Consider the following 12,416-nt stretch of genomic DNA (forward strand, 5'->3'; position numbering starts at 1 on the left):
TCAACATGCATAGCCATGCTAAACCATGCTAAGTGTTAAACCCAAGGGGTTTGATTATGGAATAAGCCTCTGAAATATGCAAGAGGCCATGTTCAGTAAAGCCATGTGAAATGCCCAAATGTGTGTAGTGTGTGTTTTGGAATGCAGGTTGGGGGTGTTTGGCCAGAAAGGGAAGTACATTTCTGCCATCTGTCTAGGAATAATGCCCAAATGTCCGCCATTTTGATCATGCCTAAGAAACATGCATTTATATTAACATTTTTTAAAAAGCACCAAATTTTTTCATGTGTCTTCCATTCTTAGAAAAATGTGTCCTACATTAGAAAATGTTATCCTACATTTGTCCTACATTTGTCCCGGTTTGGAGGTCCTGACTTATGGCAACCCTATGTAAGCTGCTCCAGAACTTTTAAATAATGAGCAAAATAAAATTATAGTGGTCCCTCGCCTTACGCGGGGATCCGTTCCGGATCCTCCGCGTAAGGCGAATTCCACCTATGCTTGTGCATGGCGGCGCGGTGGTGCGGCAGTGTGCGGGGCACAACGGGCGCACGTGCCCATTCAATTGAATGGGACGCGCCGCCCCTTCCGCCCCATGCGCGCCCCGCGGCTTGAGCGCATATGCTGTATATAGCAAAATAAATAAATGTGTAAAATGCCATTCTAAGATTAGGATGAAGGCCCAGACAGGCACCCGTGTCCACTTTTTCATGTGGCCATCTTAAATCCCATCCTTGATCTCTAAATAATAATGTTGGTAAGTAAAAAGAAAACACTTTAGCAGTTGGTGGAAGAAACAACTTTGAAAGATGGGGACCTGAAGAAAACAGCCCCCTGTATTAGCTGCCTGGTTCTTTTTTTCTTTGTAAATTATTTATTTTATTTCCAGGCTTGAATTACAATGTTAAAAATGACCTTTAAATCCCCAAATTTCTGAAGGAGGATCGTGTTATTCAAAGGTCAGTCTGCATTCTTATGAATCTTCCAGGGCTTTGAATTTAGTCTCAGTGATTCTCCTCATTGATCCCCCATTGAGATCAATTAAACTGAAAGGCACAGGAGACAGGACTATGTTAGTGATGACCTCTAAATGATGTAACTTCTTCCCAAGTAGGGATGTAATTTGTCATTACAACAGGACCCCACATTTGCTGGGGTTAGGGGTGCAGGACCCCTGTGAAAGCAAAAAAAATGCAAATACCCCCCCCCCCCTTTAAAAAAAAATCTTAGGGAACACTTCTAGGCTCTTGCTTGCAGTCCTATGGTCAATATCCACCAGAAAATTACTATAGAATAATCTTGGAGGACTTACAAATGCCTAGCAAGGTGTTTTCTCTAGGGATCTCTAGGTCTTCAGTTATGACTCTGTGGCCAACTTTTGGCAGAGTCACACTGAAGGACCTAAACATTCCTAAAGAGAACATGATCAAATCCACAAACGTCAAAGCTGTAGATGTGGAGGGTTGATTGTAATTTTATTCTTGAAGGAAGCAATGAGTAATTTTATCAATTTTCTTTCCCCTGCAAGCAATCAGATGTTTTGAAGGCTATTTGCAATTTTGGGGTTATTCTCTGCAAAATGCAAAAACAGCATTTTCTGTCCAGAAGAAGGTATTTCTATGAAGACATATTATTTCATATGTAGAAAATGTTTTTCATGCATAGGAAATGCTGTCTTCCATGCAGATTCAAACAAGTGCAAATTTTACACAGAATAAATCACCAATTACAGCATTTTCTGCAGAGGAAAGAAGATTTTCTGTGCTATCAATAATATTTCTACATAGAAACATTTACCTAAACTCCAGGCCCAGTATAAGGTGTTGGTTATTACCTTTAAAGCCCTACATGGCTTCAGCCAGAGTTACTTGTGGGAACGCCTCTCCCTACATAATCCGCCCCGCACTCTTAGAACATCTGGGAAGAACCTATTAGAATATCAAATGACCAGATTGACAAAAATGTCCCACAGAGGTTTCACTGCCACTGCTCCTAAATTGTGGAATGTCCTCCCGGAAGAGATCTTCTTGGTGCCACCTTAGATGCTTTTAAGAAGGCTCTTAAGACGGATCTCTTCCGGTGGGCTTACCCACCTGACCCTGTATAGGAGCTTTATTAAAATGAAATCTTCCACTTCTCTGATTATGATTGTCATGATTGTTATGTTTGCTATGCAATTTTATTAATAATGTTAACATTTTATTGACTATCTTTACTGACTGTATCTCCGTAAGGAGAGGTGGGAAATATAAATAAACTATTTATTATTATTATTATTACTATTATTATTAAATTGAATCAATGGGAAATTTCAACATGCTGACTCACCATTCAGCAACCAATTGACTGGATTTGCCTAGTTGAGAATAACCAACAGGATTTCAATTTTTTAAGCAGAAAAATGCTGTTCTCAGTTATGAAAATGCTGTTTTCTGAGCAAAACAAAAAACAACCCCCCCTCAGATGTGAATTTTGTACAGATTTACCATATATACCCAATTATAAGTTGATCTCATGTATATGTCTAGGCCAGGTTTGGGACCAAAATTATGGATTTTGATACAATCCTGGGGATAAATCAGGAGTAAAACTTAGACACAGGTAACATAGGTTGTAAAGGAAAAGAAAAAAGAAAATGATGCCAGAGAACTTATAAAACGTCCCAGCAAGTATAAGTGTTTGTGCTCATCCTAAAGGCTGGATGGATGAGGAGGAACTTCAATAAATGGTGTCTGTGCAATGTCTGTGGGGGACAGCCAGGCACAGGTGGGACTAAGAAAATGCACACATGTCAAACAGGATTAAAAAGCAAAGCAAAGAAAATGGCAACTATATTAGCAGTGATTATCACCTTCAGTTTTAATGTGATAAGTCTGGCTGATTTTAATCTAGAAAAGCTGATGAACATACACAAATGTCTATTCAAATCCTGATTCTTTTCTTTGCTTCTTTGAAGGGAAGCACCAAAAAGTGGCCACCACTACCATTTTCCCAAACTAGGCATTCAAAAAGGCCAGAAACAGCATTCTACTCAGGAGCTAATCACTTACCTTTTTAAACTGGCTCCAGACTCCTGGGCTGGAGCCGGGATGCGGGAAGGAGGTGGGGTTAACATTCGCTAAATTGCTGCAGAACCACCAGCTGCCATCAGCTTGGGCCCCATCCGGGTCCCAGCAGTGCTTCACCAGCACTTTTTAGAAGTTGGAATGCTTCCGACTTCTAAAAAGTGCTGGCAGAGCACAGCTGGGACCTGGCTTGGACCCAGGCTTATGGCGGCCAGCGTTTCAGTGGTGATTTAGTGAGCTATAATCCCCACCTCCATCCCACATCCCAGCTCCAGCCCGGGATGCTGGAGCTGGTTTTAAAAGGTAAGCAATAAACTTTTCAGAGAAGGAAATGCTTCCTGTTTGATAAGAGTTAAAACACAGTACTTGTATTTCTGCATTAAAATCAAGCAAAGTTATTGCATTGCATTGACCCATGAATAAGTCGACTCAGTTTTTTGGGGATTAATTTTTTTTGACTAAAATTTCTAGACTTATACAGTGGTAGCCATGTTGACCATGTAGCAAAGTACAATAACATCCAAAATCCAAAATGATACCTTTATTGACTAATGAAAATGCACAAAATACACATTGCAAGCTTTTGAAGTGCCACTGGCTTCTTCATCAGGCAAAGATGTTAAAAATCACAGAGGAGAAAAAAATGTGATGATGTTAGTTAAAATGTTAGTCACACAATGTTAGCTAGACTGAGACTAACATTGCCATTTCCCCCCCATTGTATGATTTTTAACATCTTTGCCTGAAAAAGAAACCAGCGGAGCTTGAAAAGCTTGCAGCATGTATTTTGTGCATTTTGTTTGGCCAATAAAGGTATCACTGTTTTCTGTATTTTGGATGTTATGAGTATATACAATATGTTCTGAACTGTGGAGATTTGTCATCAGTTCAGGATTTTCAACACTAATGTTTCTCAACACTTGAAAAACATGTTTTTGGACAAATTTCTGAATATTTTTAATTATAATTCCATCTGTATTCCCAAGCCTTGTCCCCCTTTTCTAGATTTTATTTATTTATTTATTTATTTAAATATTTATGCCCTGTTATTATTATTATTAGTATAGTTTATTTTTATAGTGCTGTATATCAGGTTCTCAACACAACATATAGGTTAAATCAATTTACTGTTCAATGAGCTCTCTGGATGCCCTTGCTTCATTCTGTTCTTTATGCAAAGATGCTCACTTGATCATGTTAATTGTTTACTGCTGCTACCATGTTTTAATATTTTTTGTTTAGTGTAGCAGTGAGAATTACATGTTCTTTCCAATGTTGATGGACTGCAACACACAACCTTCCTTACTATTGATGGTGCTTCTAGGGCTGCTGGGATTTGCAGTCCAACAACACCCAGAGGCTGACATGATTTATGCCCCTGTTTTAATGACTTCAGTTTGATGGCTGGGTTAGAAAGTGTTTGAGATTGTTTTTGTTTTCTTCTCTTAAACTAGTTAATTTTAAATCCTATTTTATATTGTAATTGTGTATGTAAACTGCCTCAGGGGGGCTTCTAGTCCTGAAAGGCAGCATAGTAATATTGATAATAAATAAACATGAAGTTCTCTTACTTTGGTGCACAGATGTTTTCTTCAGGAAAGTGTTAATTATGATCTGTGTTGGGTAGAACTTTGGAAATTATAACATAGTGTTTTGAGTGTTGGTATTATAGTACTGATAACCAGGATTTGATTCTCAACTCCATGAAACCCACTGGGTGACTTTAGGCAAGTCACGTCCTCTCAGCCTCAGGGGAAGGCAATGACAAATCTCTTCTGAACAAATCTTACAATAAATAAATAAATAAATAAATAAATAAATAAATACCCCACCTCATGATAGGTTTGCCTTGGGTAGCCATAGGTTGAAAACTACTTGATGGCACACAACAACAACAAATTTGGATAAAATTATATTCCCAAGGCCCCCAAAGGTAGTAAATGCTCATACCCTCCAATTTTCCCAACTTGGTCCTAATTAATTCTTTGTCAGCCCACTTTTTCAGCTGCTTTTAAAACGCCCCATTTCGTCCCTCCTTCTTTCTGTGTTCCCTTTTTTCTTTAGTCTCTGCAAACTGAGTTCACAGTGCAAAAAGTAATTTGTACTCAATTAACTGAGCAGTGAACAGAAGACAAAGTAGAATCTTCCCCTTTTCACTAGACCCAGGCAAAAGCAAACTGTTGCAGCCTTCCTATCTGTTGCGTGCTTCCTCAATCGTCAGGGAAACGTTGCTCCCTCCTTAGCATCCCTGAATCATTCCAGGAGAACATCCATAGGAAATCTGCTCTCCTTGTGGTTTGGGGATTGTCAGTCTTCTGAGTTAGGTCCTGTGTGTATCTTGTGTGCCTTCAAGTAGTTTGCGACTAATGGCAACCCTAAGGCAAACCTGTCATGATGTTTTCTTGGCAAGGTTTGTTCAGAGAAGGTTTGCTATTGCCTTCTCCTGAGGTTGAGAGTATATGATGTGCCCAAAGTCACCCAGTGGGTTTCATAGCCAAGCAAGGAATGAACCCCTGGTCTCCACAGTTGTAGTTCAACACTGAAACCACTATGCCATACTGACTCCCATGAGTCAGGTCCTATATTTTCCTTTTCTGGAGGGGTGTGTGTGTGTGTGTGTGTGTGTGTGTGTGTATCTGTGCATGCCTTCTATTCTTTTCCAACTTATGGTGACCCTGGCTGCATCTGCAATGCAGAATTAATGAAATTTGACACTGTTTTAAATGCTATAGCCCAATGCTATACAATTATGGGGTTTGTAATTGTGTGAGATATTTAGCCTGCTTTGTTAGAGAACTCTTTTGCCACAACAAACTACAAATCCCAGGATTCCATAGCATGGAAGTTAAAGCAGTTCCAAACTGCACTAATTCGGCAGTGTAGATGAGGCCCCTGTCACAGGGTTTTCTGGGGCTGAGAGTGCGTAACTCGCCCAAGGTCATCCAGTATGTTTTCCATGGCTGAGTGGGAAATGAAACCCTGAGGAATCCAGCCATTGTGTGTGTGTCTGCAGGTATATGTGTGTGTTGGAGGGAATACAATTGTGTCATCACAATGGCACCCTCTCTCTCTTTTTCTGTTTCTTTCAGTGGTAGCTGATGGTCCCATGTCAGTAGGATAATGACTTTTTGTCTGAGATCTAGTTTTATCTTCAAAGGTGTTGAGACTATTTTGTAGATATGGTTCAACACTTCAGGCAGTTGTGGCTAAAACCCAGAGTGGATTCATCACCCACTGACATGGAATCCACCAAATACTCCAAGATGCCTTTCTACACACACACACTTTATGCAGATTTTGCTGGAATGATTCAGATGGATTAATTGATCACTTAATCAGTTCCAACAGCTTGGCTAATCAAGTAAAACATGAACTGAAATGTGTAGGCAGCTGTAATTAAAATATTAGTGTGTGTGATTATCATTAGAAACTGGGTGCTAAGCCTCCACTTCAAAAGAAAGCTTAAGGTCAAGTGGCCAAAATAGATGCTAGACACATCTTACTTCATTGCTTTTTTAAAGTGGAAGATGCTGCCTTGATTGGCTTATTTAGAAAGCAGAGCTCAAACTGCCGTAACTCATCTTTGTTGACTAAGAAAGCTTGACGAAGTTCCAAAATTCAGAAATGGAGTGTCTTCCTCCATTTTTGCCTGTTGTGATGGGAAGGAGGAGGCCATCTGGCACCATGTCCTAAATAATCAAAATTTCCCACAAGACCAGCAAGACTAATGTTCTCCAAGACATTGCTGATGTCTTGATTGATGTAGCTGCAGGTGTGTTTCATAATGATAGTTTGCCAACCTGTTCAGATTTTCAAAGCAAAGAAGATGTGACAAAATATTGTGAAGCAGATAAATTCACCCGCCTATCCATCCAAAGGAGACAGAAAAGCCCTGAGGGTCATAACAGATACTCAGGGGAATGCAAATTCTCTGAAATTAACTGTTTTTTTCCTCCAGACAGACTCCTTCAGAGATATATGCTTCAGCAAGTAGATCTGCAAACAGAACCTGTGCTTTTCTTCCAATAATCACTCACAAAGTGAAGATGGTGTGCTATTACAAGCAGACATTTTTCACCACTGGAGGGAGCACCTCTTCCAAAACCTGCTTAACCTTTGAGGTTCAATTCTCTTGGCTACTTGTGATTAGAGTAGACTAACTCAGTTGTTGATTAGTTAGACAACATGTAGGTTGATTAAAAGGTTCTACTATCATCAGGATGAACAATGGGATTCAGACCACCTTCTCGTCACTGATGCCAATAATATCTCCTTCTGAAGAGAGTTGGGAAAGGTAGTTTGAATGTGCAGTCAAAGGCTTTCATGACTTGCATCCATAATTTTTTGTGGGTTTTTTTGGACTATGTGCCCATGTTCTGGAAGAATTTATTCCTGACATTTCGCCTGCATCTGTGGCTGGCATCTTCAGAGGTATCAGGGGAAATGTCAGGAATAAATTCTTCCAGAACACAGCCATATAGCCCGAAAAATCCTCAAAAACTATGGTAGTTTGAATAATGATCACAGATCCTAGGCCATTAACCTGTGTGTGTGTGTCTTCAAGTTGCTAGTCAACTTATGGTGACCCCATTAATTTAATAGGTTTTTCTTAGGCAAGGAATACTCATAGGTGGTTTTGCCAGTTTCTTCTTTTCACATATAGCCTAAAGTGCCTGATATTCATTCTCTGTCACCCATCTAAGTACTAACTAGGGCTGACCCTGCTTAGTTCCAAGATCCAATGGGATCTGATGCATTTAGGGTATTTGGGCTCTTGGTCATCAGATATTCTACATCTGCAAAATTATGGAGGATTTCAACATGTCTTTGGCTGGACTCCTGTTGATGTCATACACTGGTGTAAGCTCCCAGTTGGACTTTTTTTGGCAACTGTAGGCCCATACAGACAGGCCAAAATAAAGCTGCTTCGGGTCACTTTGGAGGTATGCTGTTTAAATGACGCATACATTTTAAGAGGCCAGAAACTGCCCCAAAGCTGCGCTCTAGTCCTTAAGACTGGAGCGTGGCTTTGGCATGGCTTCTGGCCTCTTGAGATGTGTGCATCGTTTAAACAGCATGCCTCCAAAGTGACCCAAAGCAGCTTTATTTTGGCCTGTCTGTTTGGGCCCTGTGAAACAGATATATTCAGCTTGTAGTTGCATAAGCAGAATCCCAAGTGTAACCATTTCACAGGGGCATAAATCCATTTGTTAGTCTCAACTAGAATCATGGAATCAGTTGGATTTGCTTAAGGGATCATTCACTTTTCAACATTTGATTGAATGGGTCTACTCTGGTTGGGACTAACCAGTTGGATTCCAGTTGTGCAGTTGCACATTCTTGGGTGGTGTGTAACTAATGAATCATTTTATTCAGTTGGATTGTTGAAGGAGCCTCTGTGCCTTCCCTGTTGTACAGCACATACTCCAGAAGCAAGCACACTGGCAGATACACAACTGCTTGTGGAGTATCAGTATTGAGCTGAAGCAAGGCATAGCTCCAGATTAAGCTAATTTAGGTTCAGGGTGCTATGTAGTCTCTTCCCTGACACTTCCGCTCCCTTCCTCTTAGTCATCTTATGCCGGTGCTCCTCAAAGTGGTAGTCCATGGACCTGTGGCAGTCTGTAAACCATCAGTTGTCAGTTGTTGTTGTTGTTGTTGTTGTTATTTATAAAGGGCTGTAGGTTTACACAGTGCTGTACATAAAATAGAAATAAAATAAAATAAAATGGAACTGCCAGTAGTGTACATTCTAGAAAATGGACTATAATTGTACAAAATTAGTACGATATCAATCAACAAAAATATACAAACAACAGATTAAAATAAACTTCAAATAACAATCATGTAATGTCTGGGAACGCTTCCCTGAACAGAATGGTTTTAAAGCTGGGTAAAGAGGAGATGAACCATGACTGAGAGGGAAGGAGGTTCCAGGAGTGAGGAGCGGCCAAAGAAAAGGGGCAGATCCGAATTGGAGAAGTAGAATATAATAATAATACTTAATAATGATAATAAGTTTTATTTATAAACCACTATTCCGTGTTGATCATAGCGGTATACAGGTAGAAATTGCAATATCAAATACAAAATACAGGATAAAAATTGCAATACATAAATAAAACTTCAATAAAAACATTTCAGAATACAGATTAAAACCATACATCAAATCCAGGCCAGCTAAATGTGCTCGGTAATGCTGTACATATAGGGGGGAGTCGTATATCATCAAGGAGCATCGGGGAAGGCTTGCTGAAACAGGAAGGTCTTGAGTCACTTTTTAAAGAGATCCAGGGAGGTGGCGGAGCGGAGTTCCTCTGGAAGGGTGTTCCAGATCCCAGGGGCCGAGATAGAAAAGGCCCTTTGTGAGGTTGATACATATCTCGTTATTGGGATCCTCAACAGATTCTTCCCAGACGACCTGAGTGTGCGGGGCGGACTATATGGGGAGAGGCGGTCCTCCAAGTACCCTGGGCCCAAGCCATTTAGGGCTTTATAGGTTATAACCAACACTTTGTATTGTGCCCGGAAGCGAACAGGCAGCCAATGGAGATCATGCAGAAACGGTGTTATATGGTTGACCCTGGGACATCCAGTGACCAACCTAGCTGCCATATTCTGCACTAGCTGAAGCTTCTGGGTTTGGTACAAGGGTTGCCCCATGTAGAGCGCATTACAGAAATCCAACCAAGAGGTTACCAGAGCATGTACCACTGTTTCAAGGCCCCCCCGGTCTAGGTAGGGTCGCAGCTGGCATATCAGCCAAAGCTGGTAACAGGTGCTTCTGACCGTCGCATCCACCTGAGAAGTTAGCTGGCGCAACGAGTCCAAAAGCACCCCCAAACTGTGAACTGAGTCCTTCAGGGGGAGCGTGACCCCATTCAGGACAGGTGGACAAATCTCACCACCCGGACCGGGGGAGCCTATCACTAGTACTTCCGTTTTCTCTGGATTCAAGCTGAGTTTGTTTTTCCTGATCCAGCCCATTACCGACTCCAAGCAGGCATTTAGAGGAGAGATGCCATCCCTAGTTACTGCATCAGTCGGGGAAACAGAGAAGCATATTTGGGTGTCATCAGTGTACTGATAACACCGCGCCCCGTGTCTCCGGATGATCTCTCCCAGTGGTTTCATGTAAATGTTAAATGCATGGGGGATAGAATAGCTCCTTGAGGGACACCAGATGTAAGTGCCCTCTTATCGGAGCAAACGTCCCCCAGCTGCACCATCTGGAATCTACCCGAGAGGTAGGAATGGAACCACTGGAGCGCAGTGCCCCCGATACCTAACTCCCTCAGACGTTCCAGAAGGATACCATGGTCAATGGTATCGGAAAACCGCTGAGATGTCCAACAGCACTAACAGGGACACGCTTCCCATGTCCATGCCCAGACGGAGATCATCAACTAAGGCGACCATGGCAGTCTCAACTCCATAGCCTGCCCAGAAGCCGGTTTGAAATGGGTCTAGAAAAATCTGTTTCTTCCAAGATCCCTTGAAGCTGGAAAGCAACTGCTCTCTCGATCACCTTCCCTAAAAAAGGCAACAGCAAAACAGGCCGATAATTATTCCGAATCAGGGGGTCCAGGGAGGGCTTTTTTATTAGAGGTTTTACTACTGCTGATTTTAAGCTCGATGGAAAACGCCCCTCCCTGAAGGATGAATTAATTGTACGGAGTAACATAGAGGTTACCGCCGTTCCCCCCTGGGCCACCAGCCATGAAGGACAGGGATCGAGAGAGCATGTTGTCTTCCTAACACTTTGAAGAATCTTGTCCACTTCCTCGGTACTCACAAACTCAAAATGATCCAGTCTAATGGGGTCCACGGAAGCTCTGGAAACCTCTCTTATAGGATCTGAAGAAATACTGGCGTCAAGATCAGCCCTTAGCCGAGAGATTTTATCCACGAAGAAGTTGTTAAATTTGTCACAGCAGGCTTTAGATGGTTCTAAAATAGGGTTCAGGGAGGGGGGCAGTTGCGTTAGCTCCCTCACTACCCTGAACAGCTCTGCCGGACACGACTCTGCAGACGCAATACGTGCAGCATAAAACGAATGTTTAGCTGCACTTATTGCCATTCTGTAAGCCTTCAAAAGAGACTCGAGGAGTGCCTTGTTGGCTAAGTGATGATGTCTTCATCTGTTGCACTCTAGTCGTTGCACGGCCCGCTTCCTATCCCTGAGGTCTTCCGTGTACCAGGGTTGCTTATTGGAAGCAGGCCGGAAAGGACGCTTGGGAGCGATACTGTGTATAGCCCTGGAGAGATCTCTATCCCAGGTGTTAGTCAGGGCATCAACAGAGTTGCCGTCAGTTCCAACCATATAACCCTCTAGGGCTTCTAGGAACCTTTTGGGTTCCATCAGCCTTCGAGGGTGGACCATTCTAATAGGTCCTCCACCCCCGGAGGGGCTTAAGGTAGAAGCCTTGATTCAAGCCTCGACCAGGAAATGGTCCGTCCATGATAGGGCAGAGACATTAAAAACCTCTGCCCATGCAGTGTCTGTGTCCGTACTAAAGACAACGTCGAGAGTATTACCAGCGCAATGCGTGGGCCCTGAAACCAATTGGGACAGGCCCATGACAGTCATGGTAGCCATGAACTCCCAAGCTGCACCTGTTGGACCTTGACTGGCCTCGAAAGGGATGTTGAGGTCCCTCAGAACAAGAAGCTTAGGAGACTCTAACACCAGTTCCGAGACCAGTTGTGTCAGCTCGGCCAGGGAATCTGTTAGCGCACGGGGTGGACGGTAGACCAACAGAATCCCCAGTCTGTCCCTGGTATTCAAGGTCAGGTAAATACACTTGATGAAATCAGTTTTACGGACCTGGTTCCTGGTCAAAGGAAGGGTGTTCTTATAGACCAAGGCAACACCACCCCCCGCCCACCTAACCTGATCTGGTCCTTAACTGAGTACCCGGCTGGAAGGGCCTGTGCCCACACTGCTTCACTCTCAGGCCCAAGCCTCAGTGATGCAAGCCAGGTCGCAGTTCTTATCTTGAATGAGATTGTGGATTATATGGGTCTTATTCCTAACAGACCTGGCATTGCACAGGAGCAGAGACAGGGTTTGTGGTACAGTTGGACTGACCCTCAGTTCTCTTTGGTTAGGAGAGTGGATGGAAGGAGAGATAGTTATTTATATCCTGCTCTTCAGCCAAGGCTATCAGAGCGGCTTACAGTTTGTTAATTAGATGTTCCCCTGCCCTCAGGATTACAATCTAAAAAAGACAAGACACAAAAGGAGAAGGGAATGACAATAGGGAAGGGGAAAAGTCCAGAAGATCTGCTCTCCCTCGGAGGCCTGTTAGAGCTGGCTTGCCTTCCTCTCCTTCAAGATGGTGGATAGAA

The sequence above is a fragment of the Sceloporus occidentalis genome, unplaced genomic scaffold (genome assembly GCF_023333645.1).
Source record: "Sceloporus occidentalis isolate IW3139 unplaced genomic scaffold, rSceOcc1.0.p SCAF_2, whole genome shotgun sequence".
In the NCBI taxonomy this organism is placed as follows: domain Eukaryota; kingdom Metazoa; phylum Chordata; class Lepidosauria; order Squamata; family Phrynosomatidae; genus Sceloporus; species Sceloporus occidentalis.